Raw genomic sequence first — 19,026 nt, 5'->3', positions numbered from 1 at the left:
GCGTCCCCAGCCAGCACGATCCTCCCCGCAATGAGAGACAATGAAGGACTCTCCCAAATCGGGAATGAAGCCAAGACAGAGTGCGGGTGAGCTTAAATGGGAGTTTATCAATCAGAATAGGGCATGCAAAGAACTCTGCAAACTCCGAGAGCGCTCTGTCTGACAATAGCAAAGACAGGCGTATATATTTACAAAAAACGTCATAAGAACCTACATACTATAGGGGGCACAAGTTTGATGGGATTGGGTGGCGATGACTGACTATAGGTGCTGCTGCGATGCGGTTGGTCTTTGGCTGGAGAACGTCACTGGTCAGCCTCGTGGGTTGGGCTGGGCCTGGCAGGTTGGCTGAGTTCATCCGGGCGGTGTTGTTGTGCCATCGCGGCCAGTGTCAGAGATGAATGTCTTTTCCTGACTTATTTGCCCTAGGCCATGCACACCGCAGTCATTCAGTCATTGCAATATTATCTTCTTTAGTAAATCGTCCAATAGGTTATTCTACAGGTTAATGCAACACAGGAGGAATGCACCTTGTGAGGGGTCTGATGGTAATACGTCAGGACATGGTTACCAGTGTCCTGTTGACCGGGGCCATAGGTCGAGGTGCTAAGCTTCAGGGCCTGGGACGGGCGGTACAGGTCTTTCTGTCTTGTTAGAAGTTGTTATGGATGTGCCGCTGTGTGTTGTCAAAGTGTTGGGTGTCCTGATTGCACAGGTCCATAAGTCTAAGATGATCCGGTGGGTTATGGGGTTTACGAGGGGGCGCCTTTGAAAGTGTGTGTTCAGGCAGAGGTTTACTGCGGTGCTGTAAATAATGCAGGTGGCGGGCCGCGGCCTTGGGTGCTGCAGAGGGGGCTACAAATCTTTGAAGCGGCTCCAGTCTGGTTGGGGGAGGTGGAGCAGCGCGGCGCGGGCCTCTGCTTTCATGTTTTGGCAGCCTTCGCAGGGTGGGAGGGGGAATGGCCTTGCACGTATTCACAAAGGTATCTCCCTCGTGTGTTGCCGACTCTAGGTAAAAACATCACACACATTTGAACACTCTATAATACTTATTCAAATCACTTTAAAACATGCATTTCAACTTTGCTGGATGTGTCTCGATTATACCCAGTCTGAGCACCTTATTCGTACACTATGCTTTAACAACTACAGTATTTGGTTATATGCATATACATTTGCAGTAAGTGAGGTAGTAGAGTAAGGTTGGTGGCGTACATAGAAAATGACCCGCCACTGTACGTGACGGTGGTGGCACATAAGGGGCTTAGACATACACACATGACCCGTGCATTCTCGCGCATCTTTCACATGAGCCCTCTGTATGGTTACATTCGTCTCCTCATGTACTCTAGCAGCATTAGTTCGGTTATGGCGCAAAACCATGGAGTGTAAGTTTCCCAGTGATACACGTACCAAATAGATCCCTGGAACGCTCCTTCATTATTAGTACCCAACTGCAGTGGTGTGGGCTCGCCATTGCTTATATCATGGAGGCATGCTTTCTATGTTTATACATTTTACAGATTTTTGTAATATAAGAGATTTTGTGGAGGAAAGCATACTTTGCAAATGGTCTTGGCATTCATATGTAAAGGCTTTCTGCCATCTGATGACCATTTCACCGTTCTCTTCATCGCCCAGGCCCGCTGGGCGGGTCATGCTGGGAGCGATGATACACTGCGGAAGGTGAAATGTTACAATGTTAATGTATTATGCTAGCTCATGTCCGTCTTGTTCGTGGGAACGGGCTCGCAGCGGATTTGCCAGGGTGCTGCGGCGACAGGGATAACTGGAACTCTCCGAGGGTGGGGGCCGCGCTACAGTGCGCTGAGCTCACACCATCTTTAGTAGACAAAATGGTTTCTGAGGCCTAGCTAAATTCAATACATGCGGGCAATGTCTTCAGCAGGTGAGCCATCCACCACCTGGGCCCTGGTGGTAAGGAGGGGACGCCCGATGAGCCATGGCCCTCACCTGGGGTGGAGATGTGGGCAAGGGGGGTCTTTTGGACCACTCCTCCCCTACACCTCTCTACGGCCCCTTGCTCTCTACCACCAATTATCTTGTTCCCTACAATCCCATTGCCAGTGTTACCTGTCTTTAGTTCCTGGAGTCATCAGTTCTGCCCTTGTTATCCCACTTCAGAGCTACAGTTTCCTTGTTTTCTCTCTGCAGCCCTACCCTTGTTATGCCAGTCCAGAGTTACTGTTCCTTGTTACCAGTGTGTAGTTTCCAGTCTCCTTACCCCTGCACTTAGATTCTAGTTTTCTTGCTTTTCTTCTTTCTTCCAGTTCTCTGTACTGGACCCTGCTCACTTTGACATCCCTTTTCCCTGGATATTTCGGTTACAGTTCTTGTCTTCAGTTGTGCCTTGTGTATTTCCTTTGTTCAGAGATTGGCTGCTGGGTTTCCAGCAGGCAATCTCTGCCCCCTTTCCTTTGTCGCGTTTCAGTATTGTGCCTTGTGTCATTGTTAAAGGTGTACTGGTTCCTGTTTCAGGAGGCAGTCATTGTTCAGTTCCTGCTGGACCCATATAGGTTTCAGTCTTGAGAGTACTGTTTCCTTGTTCGTGCCTAGGGTCCATACACAGACACCCACTGCTGTTGCTCCTTTCCATGAGCATTCAGAGTGGGGCCCTGTAATAGTAGCCAGCTCAGAAGGCTGGAGTTTCCCTGGTTCTGTGGGAAACTCTTCCCCCATTCTGCATACATCCCAAGAGGGGACTTCAAGTGTTTGTTTTACTTGTACTCTCTGCCTCTTTCTGTTCACTGCTTTGTTGCCTATCCGTTCTTGTCTGCAGGTCTCCTTGTACTCCTGCTTCTTGTGTACTTTTCTTCCTTCGGCCTTGTGGGCATGTCTCTGCCCGCAAGCCCCTCTGACAGAATGCAAGAGCCACGTTATTCTGCTTTCCTAGTAAGGGTAGGCCCACTTAAGCCTTAGGTACCTTATACCTGAAAAAGAAACCCATGCCTAAGACTGTAGGTTCACTCACCTTTGCCAAGAGAACTGCTAATCTTAGAGAGACATATAATCAAGAGAATGGCTTTTTGTATGTCGCTTATTATACACAGTGGCTCAGAGATCCAACAATGTTAGATTACAATGACCTATATGAGTATGACCCTGAGTTATTATCTACAGATGAAATGCTAGATGAGAATCACTTTTTTACAAACATTACTAGACCAGCCCATGAAGAATCCCCATAATATCTTTAATGCTGCCAATACACACATCAATTCAGACCCTCATGCCAATGCTGTACTAACCTCTCAGAGCCTGCATTCCACTGTGCCTTTCTCAGAGCACACCACTCCCAATTTAAATCTACTTGTTACTCCTTTTTCAGACACTTCTCATATCTCAGAAGGCATGCCGCAGGAATACATTAACGGGATCCCTGTTGCCAAAATGATTTGCTCTTGATCAGCTTGGCTAGCTACACAACCTTCCCAGACTGCTAATAACACTCATTTAACAGGACAAAGACATTCAGTGTCCCAGGGTTAGTGCAGCTGGTCCTGGCTACAAAAGACCAATCCAGACCATAGGATTTCTTAACGTTTGCCCAATGACTACTAACCATGATAACACAAAAGTCAGTCTTCACATTTCAACACCTTGCTCTTCTGCTACGCCAGAGTCTGACATTGTAGGTCTGAGAAATATTACAGGAACATACCAGTTACAGAAACAGTTCTTTTGCCTTAAAAGACAAACTGGAGACCTCTATGATGAGTTTGTCTGCTTGCATTATAAGAATCTTGCAACGGGCCACAATTTCCCAGACCATATGACACTATGCCAAACACCAGACATTCTGTCTTTAAATATCGACATGATAAGGCCTGGAATGGTAACAAAGAATCAGATACAGACCTATACAGAGCAGATGGAAGACCTGAACTTGGCATATGCATACCAGCTAAAGCTTGACACCGCCCGTTCACTTACCAGCCAAAGTAACTCAGACTGTTGTACAGCTAATGAAGAATTCACTCCTCCTGTTGGCAAACCAGCTCTAACTGCCATTAGATCACAAACCAAGTGTAATCTTCTGAGTGAAGATCCTGCTGAGTCAAATGATTGTCCAGTGTCTGCCCTTGATGTCTGTCCTTTACTCGCACTTACAGCCTCTACTGAAGTGACCAAGTCCGATATGTACTCTGCTTCTATGGACCTTCCTGCACCAGACCATGAGTCAGTCATTGAGACCAATCCTGAACTTAACCCAGTTCCTGTATGGAGTCCAGTTTTGACATCAGTCAATACCCCAGATCCATCAATCAACATTAGGAGACAAGACTTTGAAGTACAGCAAACTGAAAGCCTGCCCTTGCCCGATACTACTCAAACAACAGGGAAGACATGAACTTGAAAAAAGAGGACAGCAAACTCAAAGCCTGCCCTTGCCTGATACTACTCGGACAACTTTTTTCACGTTCATGTCTTCCCTGTTGTTTAAGATCTACTGTTAAGCTCAGTCATTGGTGTCATGCGTCTTGAAGACTTTCCTCCCATTCACAAACACTGTAGTATTCTTCACGGGAATCCTGATCTACATCCATCAAATTACTCTGTAGTGGAGACAGTTTCTATTGTATCTACTGAGGAAACCGAGTGCCAAGTGGATACTGTCCCTTTCAAGAACCCTTCCAGGTACTTGATGTCAGTGAAGATTCATTTGTGAACAAAGATGCACCCCTATTTACTCTAAGCAATGACATTCCTGTCTTGCCTGATTTGCCTTCCAATAAACGAATCAGACTGACTATTAATACTTTTGAAGATTTGGAAGACCTCCCTGAAGCAACCAATTCAGCTGAAGGCTTGGTTCCACCTTTCAGTACTGTACAATTGCCAGCCCTAAGGAAAACCTCTCTCTTCAGAAAAGAAGAAACCATGGAGCATACAGCAGAGCTTCACAGTTCCCCAGTCCATGAATGTATTGCAGTGTTTTGTGCCTCTGAAACCTTCTCTTTCCTGGATTCAAACACAAAAGTTCTAAAAGATACTGTGTTGCCTCCTTTACAGAATCTCACCTTGAACCCTTAAACAGGTTCTGGACCTTCATGATGGGCTACTATTACAATATTAGACCCTTCTGCAGTCAGACAGGCCTTGGACTTAGTCTTCCTTTTGGTCTACATACATGGGGCCTGGGAGGGGCATACTGTCACGACTGTGCCACTGGTGCATCAATTGGTACCCACCATGGACTATTTGGGACTCATTCATCTACACAATCCTCCCTGGAAAATACCTATTCATATTTCTGTCTTTACTTTTCATTTGCAAGACTTTGGAACTTTCTAATTTAATTTCACAAACTACATGTCCCATAATGCACTGTGTGGCAGTTCCCATTTCATCGCTATTCCTATGCAGCAGTCTTAGAACTACACTCCCCAGAAACCTTAGAGATCAGTGCTGCTCTCACTTTCCCAGGACCAGAGAGGGAGGAGGCCAATTACCTCCAGGTGTGCTGCTCCAGGTGCTGCTAATCAGCCTGCTTCAGCACAGGGCAGGCCAGCATTTAAGCAGCTGCCTGCAGGAGCACACGTCTCTTGCATTGAGCTCACTTCCAGCCCTTTGTTGCCTTGATCCTTGGATTTCTGCTGTGTCCTGTTGTTTCCAGAACCTGCTCCTGTTCCAGAGCCCTGTGCTCCCGGCCTTGCAGCCCTGCAGCTCTGTGCTTCCTGTACTGCAGCCCTGCTCCCCTGATTGCAGTCCTCTGTTACCTGTCTACAGCCCCTTGCTCTCTACCACCAATTATCTTGTTTCCTGCCTGCAGATCCTTGTGCTCCCATTGCCTGTGTTACCTGTCTTTAGATTCCTTGAGTCTTCAGTCCTGCCCTTGTTATCCCACTTCAGAGATAGTTTCCTTGTTTCTCTCTACAGTCCTACCCTTGTTTCATTTGATTTGATTTGTTTAATTTGTAAACACGCTCCTGACAAAATGGATCGGATCTGGGCGCAGGTTTAACATGCAGTAGAGTAATCTCCCGTCTATAAAAATCTGATCAGTTCAGAGGTTTCACAGGCCAGTGAGAAAACAACAATATTCCAATTAACAGAATAGGTAGGTCTTCAGAGCCTTTAAGAAAATTCAATAAGGGTTTTTTGTTCTCGAATAACTCTTGGGAGGCTAGTCCAAAGTTTTGGGCCATAAATTCCAAACCTTCGGTTCCCTTTATTCAAATATCTTGATCGTGGCACTTGCAGCAACATCTTATCTCAGGAGCGTAGTTGACGACCTGGAATGTAAATCTTAATTTTATCCGACAGATAGCTTGGTGCTAGTTGATACAGACATTTAAAGACAACGCAAAGGATTTTGAAGTCTATGCGTTCTTTCACGGCTAGCCAATGCAATGACCGCCTTAGGTTAGAGATAGGGGAAGATTTAGCCATCTTAAACACCAGTCTCACTGCAGCATTTTGGACTACTTGCAGTCTCCGAATAATCCCTACGACTGTTACCCGCTCCTTGTCTGCTATGAATGGCAAAATCTGTCTTTAACATGCTTTGGGTATAAAATACAGATTGAACTTTAGCACTAACCTGTGCCTTACTTTCCATGTCTTCTTCCCAGATACAACCCATGTTTTTATCTTCGGGGAGAAGTCCAGTTGTTATCCCAAAAAGCATGGTGACTGTAACCGTTTATGTTGCAATTGGTGTTTTGGACCAAGCAATGTTACCTCGGTCTTATTAGCGTTAATCAACAACTGATTTGCATACATCCATGTTTGTACCTCCTTTAAGCATTGTTCCACTAATTCGAACGTCTCTTCCGTTCTCTCTACTCTCAGAAATACTTGAATATCATCAGCGTATGAGTGGAATTTAACTTGATGTCTCCTCAAGATATCCATAAGGGGTTTTATATATAGGTTAAAAATGAGAGGAGAGAATGAAGAGCCCTGAGGAACACCACAGATCTGCATAAAAGAGTCCGAAAGGAAACCTCCAAATTTAACCTTTGTTCTCGGTCAGTTAAAAAAGACCTAAACCATTCTAAAGCTTGTGCAGAGACCTATCCGACCTTCTCAAGGCGTCTCAGCAGGATATTAAGATCTACTGTATGAAACGCGGCAGACAGGTCAAGCATAATCAAAAGTGATATAGCCCCCTGGTCTGCCGTCTCAAGAAGATCATCCCAACCTGTTAGTAACGCCGTTTCTGTACCGGATCCCGGTTGGAAACCAGATTGTAAAGGGCCCATTAGTCCCCCCTCCTCCTCCACATAATCCTGTAACTGACGTAACTATTTTCTATAGAATTTGTCCAGGCCATGGCAATCCTGCCACTAGCCTGTAGTTCTACAGGTTCGTGGCATCTAGTTTTGCTTTCTTCAAAAATGGAGTGACTATTGTTTTTTTCAGATTTGCCGGTACAATGCCTGTAGTTAGGGATTCATTTACAAATTCTCTGATAAAGGGAGAGATATCGGACGCCAGTTGCTACGGATGATGGAATCACAAATAAAGTGTCATTAGTGGGTTTCAAATTGGAGAGCAAGGAATATATGGTTTCCTCGGAGGCTCTTGTAAATGTAAAAGATTTTTGGGTTAATGGGCCCTCTGACTTGATGACATCATGGTCATCATTGTCTTGTTATTCCAGTCCAGAGTTACTGTTCCTTGTTACCAGTCTGCAGTTTCCAGTCTCCTTATCCCTGCACTTAGATTCTAGTTCTCTTGCTTTTCTTCTTTCTTCCTTCCTGTTCTCTGTACTGGACCCTGCTCACTTTGACTTTCCTTTTTCCCCTGGATATTTCTGTTACAGTTCTTGTCTTCAGTTGTGCCTTGTGTATTTCCTTTGTTCAGAGATTGGCTGCTGGCTTTCCAGCAGGCAATCTCTGCCCCCTTTCCTTTGTCGCGTTTCAGTATTGTGCCTTGTGTCATTGTTAAAGGTGTACTGGTTCCTGTTTCAGGAGGCAGTCATTGTTCAGTTCCTGCTGGACCCATACAGGCTTCAGTCTTATGAGTACTGGTTCCTTGTTCGTGCCTTAGGGTCCAGACACAGACACCCACTGCTGTTGCTCCTTTCCATGAGAATTCAGAGTGGGGCCCGGTAATAGTAGCCAGCTCAGAAGGCTGGAGTTTCCCTGGTTCTGTGGGAAACTCTTCCCTCATTCTGCATACACCCCAAGAGTTACTTGAACTTTCTGCCCCTTTCTGTTCACTGCCTTTGTTGCCTATCCTTTCTTGTCTGCAGGATTCCTTGTACTCCTGCTTCCTGTGTACTTTTCTCCCTTCAGCTTTGTGGGCACATTTCTGCCCGCAAGACCCTCTGACATATGCTCTCGTAGGACATTCCTTTGCAACGGGGAGCATTGTGAGATCTCCTATTTGTGTGTATAGGGCATGAGATCTCTGTAAGTAGTAATAATGTTCGGTGTCGGATAGACCATGGGTATGTTGTAACTCTGAAGGGTGTAATCTTACCCTTTTTGACCACATCATTAAGTGTCTGGATATTGGCATCAACCCATACCATAAATACATTGAATTGGTTTATTTCAGGCATCTTTGCAGGTTTATAGTCATTCCATCGACAGCCAAAGCATCTAATGCCATACCATCTAATAAAAAAGCATCTAATGCATTTTAAAAACGTTTTTTTAATGGGTGCCCCCCAAACACCTCTTTTTTAACCTTTAAAACCCATTTTTATTCAACTAAACCCTTTACCATCTAAAAAAAAAATGCATTAGATGCTTTATTTTAGATGGTATGGATGTCGATGCTTTGGTTGTCGATGCAATGACCAGATACCTCTGTTGCATTATCCCATAGTTGCTGTGCCAATGTGAGCCTGTTACCCCCCACCAATATGCTTATGTACCTCTTTCCATATCTGTAGCGTATGTTGGGTAATTTCTAGGAGGGATGTTTTCAAATATTTCCTGTTTAGGATGTGAATCGGTTTGGCTCCCTCAATTCGTGCTATTTCGGGCCTAATGCGAGGCAATTTGGGATCACCATGAAGTTAATCATTCATCCTCACCAGTTGGCTCACCCAGTAATAACATCGAACATGTGGCAACCCAATGCCTCCCTCCTATACCGAACGCGGTAGGGTAGTAAAGGCAGTCCGTGGTTGTTTACCACCCCACAGTAGTTCCCTTAGGGCCGTATCGATCTTGTTGAATTCTTGTCTAGGGATCACCAGGGGAAGGGGGGGCTTTTTGAAGGATATATATGTATTTGGGCAGCATCAGCATTTTAAACAATGCTGCTCTCCTTAACAAAGTCAGTGGGAGGGATTTCCAGTGTTTGACGTCATGTTGGAAGCGTTCTGTAACAGGGAGAAGATTATGAGAGGGAAAACCTGAGTGGTCTGTGCCAATGTGTATGCCTAAATACTTCTGTCTCTATCAGGTATGGGCAGCCGGGAAGGGTAGCTTGGTCATTGCCCTGAATTGGGAAGAGTATGGATTTGTGCCAGTTGACCTGCAATTCACTGAATGCTTCATATTCCTGAAGACATTTTGTCACAACCGGGCAGGAGTGAGCTGGATTGCCCAGATATATTAGTAGATCGTTGGCATATAGTGGGGCCCTGTCCTTCCATCCTGATGTACCAGCAAAAACCTACTCATGTCGGATCCATTCTAAGTTGTGTTGCTAGTGGTTCAATGGCTAGGGTGAATAGTAGGAGGGATAGTGGGCCCCTTTGCCTAGTACCATGGCCCACTGGGAAAGATCTGGAAGTCGTCCCGTTCGGCTGGACATCCGCTACCAGCGATTCATAGAGGAAGCAAACCTATTTAATAAAACTGCCCCCAAATCCCATTTTCCCCAAGATTTCCCATATGCTGTTCCACAACTCTGAATCAAATGCTTTTTCGAAGTCAACCTAAGGGCCAGCGGTTCCTGCAAAGCAGAGGCCTGCTCAATCGCCAGATGCAAGCACCGGATGTTCATGCGCATGGACGTATCCGGCATAAATCCACATGGATCTGGGTGAATCAGAGACGATATAACCATCAATAAGCAGTTGGCAAGTCCTTTGGCGAGTATCTTGGCCTCCCCATAAATAAGTGAAATAGGTCAATAAGAGGAGCAAAGCTCGGGAGTTTTTCTTTCTCTGGGAAAACCACAATACTGGCTCATCGGACATACAGCAGTAGAATACTGGTGTCCCTGCTGTAGCAGAAGTGATTGAACAAGGGCGTAACCAATTTTGTGCCCAGTTTCTTCCACACCTCCATGGGAAAGCCATTAGCGCCCAGAGTTTTCCCCAGAGTTGAGTTGAGTGATAGCATCAATCATTTCTTCCTCTATGATTTCAGCCTCTAATTGTAGGTTTTGTTGGTCTTCGAAGCAAGGGAGAGAGGCTGCAGCGCACAGTGGTGTCCGGTGGACCAAAGGAACCTAGTGGGGCATGATCTCGCTCCTCATAGTAGTCAGTGAGAGCTGCTGAAATGCTTTAGTCTTCCCTGATCATAGCCTTGCAGTGCCCATTAGTTCCCTGATCTGCCCATGACCCTCGCCCCTCTTTTCCAACAATGCAAGCATTTACCCAGCTTTGTCACCTGCATCATAGATGTGACTGCGTTTCTCCCAGTGGGCTTATCCTGCATTATCCAGGGAGACATTCCGAAGTACCTCCCTCGCTGTCAGAAGTGCTCTGTGACTCAGGGAGCCTGTACAAAGGAAATCTGCCTCAAGCCTGGCGTCCTCACACTCTGCCTTTTTTACCGTGAGAAGTTGGGTTTTTCTTTTTAGTCAAAATCCACGAAAATATTCCCCCCCTCCCCACTAGAGTACAGTTTTGTATCCCTCCCATGTCACTGGCTTTCCACCGTTCCATTATTGAGATTGAAATATTCCTCAGTTTAGGATGCTATGCTCTCGAAAAATTTGGGGAACCCAAAATAATATCCTTTTAGGCAACATCATGGGGTATGCCTAACCCTGTTACTTTTAACCTCTATCAGCAGCAGTGAGTGATCTGAAATCCCCCCTGGCCAGAAACCTCACTGAAATCACTTTGTGTGCATCTGGTCGGGGAAGGAAGAAATAATCAATCCGAGACTGGAATGCACGAGCCCCAGAGTGGAATGACAAACTGGGCTCTAATAAGTGCAGGTCCTGTCAGGCATCACTCAGGCCTAATGCTGTTGAGAAAGTGGATATGTGTGTCAGTGTGTTGCGATTCCTGCCTCGTAAGTGTGTGCGGTCTCGGGTTATGTCCAAAGTCCACCCCTGCCCCTATGACCTAAAGGTGAGCGTGGTGATGTAAGAGCAAACTTTGTATGCTGTCCAAATGTTCCATGAAAAGTGGTGGAGGGTTGTAAATTGCCAGTTTACCCAATGTAGCTCCCCAAAATTCACTGATCAAGAGTACTGCGAGGAGCCAGGAATGAGACATGGGCACAGAAGTCACGTTTGTGGTCATAGACTTTTATTAAAAAATAAGGGTTTGGAAAATGCCTCACTATCCCTACTTCTAAGAAGTATTTTCCTACCTCAAACAAAACTAAGGGTCTTTCCAATGTCAAGATGTCCAAAGCAAAACTGTCCTCTGTCTGAAATCCTGTCCTTGCCCATACATCATTCCAAAGTAACTCTAATGTTTAAAGGGGTAATGCCTTTATTCTTGAAAGGTGCACACATGTTCAAAGGAAATGTAAAGGTACTCCAACACAAAGGTTCCCAATGGATAAGGTTTACAGTTCCATGGGACGGCTCCCTTTCCCCAGATTGCTGTTCAGGGTTTCTCCCAACTCAGATAGGCATGATATGATGTGTTATTTATAACGCGCTTAATACCCAGAGGTTTCTAAGCGCGGACTCAGGGATCGAACCTGTGTTGCTCCGTGTCGTCTTACTTCCAAGTCGAGCACGTTGCCCCTGAGCTATCCTCCCGAGGCCATGTCCTTGGAGGTTTCCTAATAACAAAAATACTTTGTGTTCGAACAACACAGTTTTAGATATCAGTTCCAACTATACATAAAACCTGGTGTATTGCCCTGCCAGGTTATTTTCCCCTCCAATGTCTCTTTACTCTCTGTTTTGGGGTTTACCTGGTGTACTCCTGTGACAGGACTTCTTTGCATGGCTTGTTTTCTACGATTTGCAAACTTGAGCTTTGGCCTACTATATTCTCCTACCAGGGCTTTTAATGTGTTTCACCTTACACACACTTGCAGACTTATGGTTGCCTGGTATACTCTCCTGCCAGGGCTTTTAACGTGCACTTGCAGACTAGGGCTTTCCTGGCATACTCTCCTGCCATGGCTTTTAACGTGTTGCACTTTACACACACACACACACACACTTACAGACTTATGCTTACTGGGTATACACTCCTGCCAGGGCTTTTAATGTCCTGCACTTTGACAAATACATAAGTGTGTGTAAAGTTCACAAGGTGAGGGTCTTTCTTTCTATCCCCATAACCTCTCTTGGGTTTTACTCCCCTGGGTCATGGGCCCCATATTCATAACTGTTACAACTTTGCAAACGTTCATAAGGTGAGGTTTTCTTGCCACCCCTTGACCTCTCTGGGGGATCGCTTCCAAAAAATGATTCTCGTTACAGCTTTGCAAAAGTTCACAAGGTGAGGGGTTTTCTCCCCCCTAAACGTTTTGGGCTTTGCTACCCAAAAACTATTCTCTTTCATTCAATTCTCAATTATAATTCTTTGGTATCGTTGCCAAAGCAACCCAGTGTGCCTCTCTTTCTCTGCAGGACTCACCAGATTTCTGAAGCACTCCTTCTCCTCAAGGTAAACCAGGGCTGGCATCCAGGTGCTCCGCCTCCTGTTTGTGGGTCCACTGTTGTCTCTCACCGGCCTTCATGTCCTTTGCGTCTCCTGCCTGGTGTTGTCGCCTCTCTGTTTTCCTGGGGCTGAGGTGCTGTTCTCCAGATCCAACGACCACTGACCAGACTCGCCTTCTTTCTCTGATGCAGTCCCAGCGAAGCACAGCGGTTATTGTAGCCTTCCTCCCTCTACCATGAGCCGGTCGGCTCCACAGACTTCTCGACAGCAGCTCACCAGTCCCTCGCTCAATCTCAAGTGAACACGGGTCACCCAAGTAGCTTCTCTCCTGCTCATTCAGGTTCTGCCTTTGAAATCTTCCGGGACCTGTCAAACGCTCGTAACTACTAGAGTGCATTCTGCAGTTCTCTGCATTGTGGATCTGCATTACTGCCTTCAGCCTCATTGTCTCCGTATTTTTATATGTACTGACATGTATTTTCTTAGGTTTTCTCTCTACACGATACTGGAAGAGATCTTTAACAGGTTGTGTGGATAATGGAACTTTTACAATAAGCCATAAAAGCTTGGGATACAGAGGGAACATCCCTAAAAGGTAAAGGGGGTATGTGCCTTCACCTGACGAGGATCACTCCCCCCACCCATGTGGCCATTCCTCATATAACCACCACAAAGGTCAAGATCAGGTAGTGGCTGCCATCCCCTGGCCACATGGGGGAAGCCCCGCCCCAGGGAATGAAGGGAATACATCGCCAGATACATCACAGTACATATTGGCCTCTTGGGTCTTGTTGAACTGCCAGCATTTATGTAGAAGGACCAGAAACCCCTGAACACCCATTGAGAATCCTAAACGGATGGAGGTCTTATAATTTGATCTACGACAAAGTGTACATTCTGAACCCGCCATGTGCGTTTCAGTGAGTAGGACAATATCTTTGGAGTGTCTATTAAGAAATTGTAACACTAGCCATCGCTTAATACTAGAGCTCTGGCCATTTACATCCCATGTAAGAAACTTGAGGAGTTTCTCTGTGACTTTAGCTTCCATATGGGTCCGATTGTAGGCTTCAGAGGATATTGCCCGTCTGTCCAGTGGCCCCCATGGGGACCACATAAGCCATGTAGTGTGGTCTAGTGAATGTAATGAACCAATCGAAACACTTAAGTACCCCAAGTTCCCAAACTCCCCCCACCCAATACTCCATCCTAATCTGAAGTACCTGTCGCTCGAACATTCAATCTAGGTAATTACTACTAACCAATAAATGGGGGTCGGGGGAGAGGTGAGAGTACTTCCACGCACTGGCCCGATAGTCAAGCACAGCCTAAGCATGGAAAGAGTAAACCATACAGTACATTGTTGTGTCCTATTGTGGAGCGGGAAAGGAGCTTGTACCACAGTCTTGGGCCATCAGTCATCGTCCGTGGACGCACAGGGCGTCTCCTCTGCATTGATCGCATCTAGTTCTCGCGATCTCTCTGGCCGTGTGGGCTTCCTCTGTTGTCACGGCAACAAGAAGTTGTCCCTATGCCCTTTGGGATTAGTGTCCATCTCAATGTGTTTTTCAAACCAGTTCCAGGTCTCATGCGTGTCTATCAAGTGATGGGTAGCCCCCTTATAGTATATCTTGAGTTGAGCCAGGAAAAGCAGTCTGTATTGAATACCTGGGGTCTGCAGCAGTTTCTTGATCAAGCCGAAGGACTGCCTGGCTTCTTGTATCTCTCGAGTATAGTCAGGGAAAAAGCAATTTTGGAGCCTCAAAGGTGATCCATACACTTGCGCATGCCATCTGCAGTAGCGCATTGCGCTCACAGTAGTTTAGTCATTTTCCGTGCACGGTGCCGCACAGGCCGACTTGTAGGCATTTGATGCGCACTCTCTATTTAAAAAAAATATTGGAGAATTCTTTAGGCGCTACCGGGTCGGCAAGCCATTGTTCAAGAAAGAGCTCCATGCTGGGGCCTTCCGATTTCCCCGGGAGGCCCAGGCTGCGAATATTATTGCGCTGGGATTGGCCTTCGCTTTCATCCACTTGGCTTTCCATTACCTTGAGTTGTTGCGAGACTGTCGCCATTTGACATTCTAGTATCTTGATGGCATCTTCAGAGTCTGATATGCGCAGCTCGGCTTCCCCCACTCGTGAGGACAACGTATGTAGATCATGCCGTAGTAGCGACATCTCTGAGCCAAGGCCTTCTATCTTCCCTTCCATAGATCTAGAAGCTGCGATGGCACTCATCACATCCTAGAGAGAGAGAGGGAATTCCCCGTAGTCCCGCTCTTTTCCATCACATCACTAGGTGTCTGGACTCTGGGTGTAATGGGAGCATTCACAGTATATTGCCCTGTATGCCACTTTCTTAAGGTTATGTTTCACCATGGTCAGGATGCAGCCAGTGGAGGGGGAACCCGGCTTCGGCTGATGTCTCTTATAATGCGGGTTATCTAAAAGGCCTACACTGTGGGCATTTCGTTGCCTAGATGCGCCTGCGCCCCCCCCTCCCCCCCGGTCTCCAGGGAGAGCACAGGGAGGTTGTCAGTATCCCAGTGATAGTAGCTGCAGTTCAATATGGGTAGAATGGGGTCTCTCTAACAATTGAGGCTGGTGCCATTGTTGACGGGAGGACACACAGAATAATGGTTATTAAGTGCAAGAAATTAGTCCTTGGGTTATATAACGCTTACCTCTGGTGCCCTGCGGGAGTGTCTGGTCCGGATTCCCTTCTGCGTGACTTCTAATGATGTGCTGCGTGCCCAAACCACTCCCTATCCACTGTTGGGCTGAAAAGGCTAATTGCCCAGCGTACGGGTTAGTTAGGAGTGATTTGGAGGTCTGGAATATGATGGTTATGGTTCAGGCCTCTCGGGTGGTATCTATAGGTGGACAGATAAGAGAAGGTAAGTGCTGTGTTTTCTGCCTTCACCCCCACCCCCACGACTCTCGCCAGGGTGCACTGACTGGTTGATGGCCATGCAAGGGTTATTGCTCACCTTTATGTTCAAGTGGATGCAGAACGTCATATGGTCGTCTGTCTGCTAGTTGCTTCACTAGGTATGGAGGCCCAGACCTACTGCGGCGCTCGTGATGCCCAAGTTAAGTGTTCTGCCTTGCACGTTGTAAAACAAAGTCTGCGCGCATAATTTTAGACGTTCTGCTTTGCGCGTTATATGAATAGACACCGCGCGTAGTTTCGAGTGTTCTGCTGCTTCAGATCAAAGTTGTAATGCGAAGCAATGCACGGTATGGAAACGTCCTTAAACGGTCCGTTCTGCCTGCAGCTCCTGGTCTTCGATGGTGCCCCACGGTGAGGAATCAGCTGGAGCGTTGCAGAACGCCACTGCACTTCGGTCAGAGGTAAGCAGGAATGTGGGGGGGGCATACTGGAAAGGCTCTGAATGCTGGCAGGTGCTTACCGAGTGTTTCTTCTCTCGCAGGTGATGCTGTGCTGGAATAGAGCTCCGGAGCGGATTCGGGATCTCCTACTAGCTGGAGCGGCTTCAGAGTCCTGATCAGGGAAGCAATGATAGAACAGCCAAGCCGCAAAGCACATGGAGGTTCTGTGGACAGCAAGCGTTATGCTGCTTGAACTCCACAGCCAGAGAAAACGCCAAGCACTGGGTGTGTCCCAGGCTTATATGGCCCTGGGCTGCACCCAGCACCACTAGACACCAAGGATACTGTAGATGAGGATTGCCTGAGGCCATCTTGGTTTCCATATGGCATCCTACTCCGGGGGCCATTTTGGAATTGGCAGTTGCCCATATAAACAGACTGCAGCCTGCACTTGCGCCAGCCCGCAACCCTCAATGTCCAGGCACTGCCTACACTGCGCATTTGTTTTCTCGGGGTCCTGCTAGGGATCATGACATTTATCCCCTACGCAATTTCCACCATCTGTGGCCTGCCAAGCCTGCAATCCGGTTAGCTGATAAATGGTGTCAGTAGAGGGGGATCCATCTGGGTTGCCACCAAGACCCGGTCCGGTTGGAGGATCACAAGGCTGGTCTTTCCCATTGATCCAGCAGGGCCATCCTGTCTCCAGCACGCTGTCATCGGTCCCTGGGGTCCGGCACTGGTGTCATTAGCAAATCTCCCTCTGCGATGACAGGCAAATGAGTCCCAGCGTTCTCTATCACGGCAGGGAGAACATCTCCTTGGCTGGCTACTGTTGGTGCCTCTGTCCTCGATCAGGAAGGTGTTGTCCGGTGCACTGTGGGTCACCTAGACACTCAATCTGGTGCTCTAGGAGTTACCCGGCTGCCGATCCTGCACAATCATATTGCTGGCGCTGCTGGGTAGATTAGGATGTCTCGGCGCGCTAAGAGCAGAGAGGCTGGCAGCTCGATCTTCAACATGGTGCCTGGTTGAAAGATTGCTTCACAGCGTTCTCCCGTTCCTCAGCTCTCTGACCTGGACATCAATCACAACCAGGATGTACAGTGGGTGTTCCCCGACCCTCCGAGTCCTGTGAACTTCAGTTTACATGCAGGTTTACCAGGATATGTATTTATAGGATTATGTAGCCGTGGCAGAGCAGGCGGGTCTCACGTCTACATGCTGTAGCTGCTGGCCACGCCCCGCCCAAACACCTTTGATTTGATTTATTAGATAGCAATTGTCTCCCATAGCAATAGGTCTTGGTGAGGGATTTTCTTGTATTTTAATACAGTTTGAGGTGTATCTTAACATGCCCAGTTGTCCCAAGTCCTAGCTCTGATCCACCACACCACCCAACACCAGGTCACCCCATGGGTGCAGGAAGGGGACTTCCTAGAGACCATAGACATGAAGCATGCATACTTAACATCCTCATCCACCCAGCCCACAGGTGTTATCTAAGATTCACAGTAGGTGCTCACCACTATCAGTTCCAGGTGCTCCACTTCAGCCTCAAGTCTGCATGGAGGGTCTTTACAAAATACCTAGCGCCGGTGGCGGCACATCTATGAAGGTCCACGGTGGAAGTCTATTCATATTTGGACTTCTGACCGTTTGGTCCTGAACACAGAGAATAGGGCATGCAGAAGGAATGTGGGGGGGAGGGCACCTTTCAGATCTCCTGCAAGGGAACATGCTTCTGGAATGCAACCTAAGGTAACTTTGCCTTCAATAGATGAGCATGCAACACCCCTCGTGGGCTTTGTCCCATCAAACTGTAGGCCTCGACAATCAAGATGACCAGCCACCAAGCAATCATTGCCTTCAACGCCAGAGAACCACGTGTCTGTCCTTTAATAAAAAGCAGTTAAACTTTTCCGATTCCCTTTGTTCATCCAAGGTAGAAATTCAGGGCCCTGGCTACCTCCAGGGTGTGTAAGGCTCTAATAGAATCTCTATTCAGAGCCGTAATATAAAAAAAAACTCGTAAGGTTATCTCCTTGTTGATATGAAAACTAGAAACCACCTTTACCAGAAAACGTGAGCAGGTTCTTAGGACTATGTTATCTTTGTGAAAAACTATGTACGGTTCCTCCATACTAAGTGCCTGTAATTCACCAATCCAGCCTGCTGATGTCTTGGAAGGACGTTTCATTTTCACTCAATATACATCCATTCTGGCCATGGGCTCAAAGGCATTTATGTAAGAACCATGAGAACCACCTTGGAGGCCCACGTGGCGCAGGGGAATCTCCTGGGTGGGTAGAACCTCAGCAGGTCATTCCTCTTTGCTGCTGGATTCGCCATAGAGACTGACCATAATCTCCTATTAGTTAGGCCCCTAGTGAGGTCAAGTAGGTCCTGCAAGAGTCTACTGAGATGTTGCTCTCAGCTAATTATGTAATGAAGGAGAGTACATCGTCCAGACCTTCCTCTGTTAGATTCAGATTGCCGCCGAGGCACCAGTGCCAGCTCTAGTCCACTTACTGGCATACTGGGATCTTCTGTTCTTCCTTGCTGCCTTGATTATTTCCGTGTTCCTATCGGAGAGTAAACTAGATCCTTGGGTGCCAAGCCACTAAGGCAAGCGCTCATGGGTCAGGGTGCAAGACCATACGCTCAGTTATTGCACAGCCACTGTGGTAGGACCATGGTTCCTCTGTCCTGAGCGACTCAAGATCCGAAAACCATGTTCCGTTTGGCCACAGTCGGCCACTTAGTAGAAGGTGGCTATTTGCTGCCACTTTCAGTTTGTGCAAGACCTTTGTCAGCAAAGGAATGGGCAGCAGTGCAAAAAGCATCTGCCTGTCCCATGGGGGCAAGAATGCATCCCTGTGTGATGCATTCCCCTCCGCCTTACATGATGCATACAGCACAAACTTCTTGTTGTGTTGCAAAGTGGTC

This window comes from Ambystoma mexicanum, chromosome 7q (genome assembly GCF_040938575.1).
Source record: "Ambystoma mexicanum isolate Mex_15411 chromosome 7q, UKY_AmexF1_1, whole genome shotgun sequence".
Classification (NCBI taxonomy): domain Eukaryota; kingdom Metazoa; phylum Chordata; class Amphibia; order Caudata; family Ambystomatidae; genus Ambystoma; species Ambystoma mexicanum.
This window is presented reverse-complemented; position numbering follows the sequence as displayed.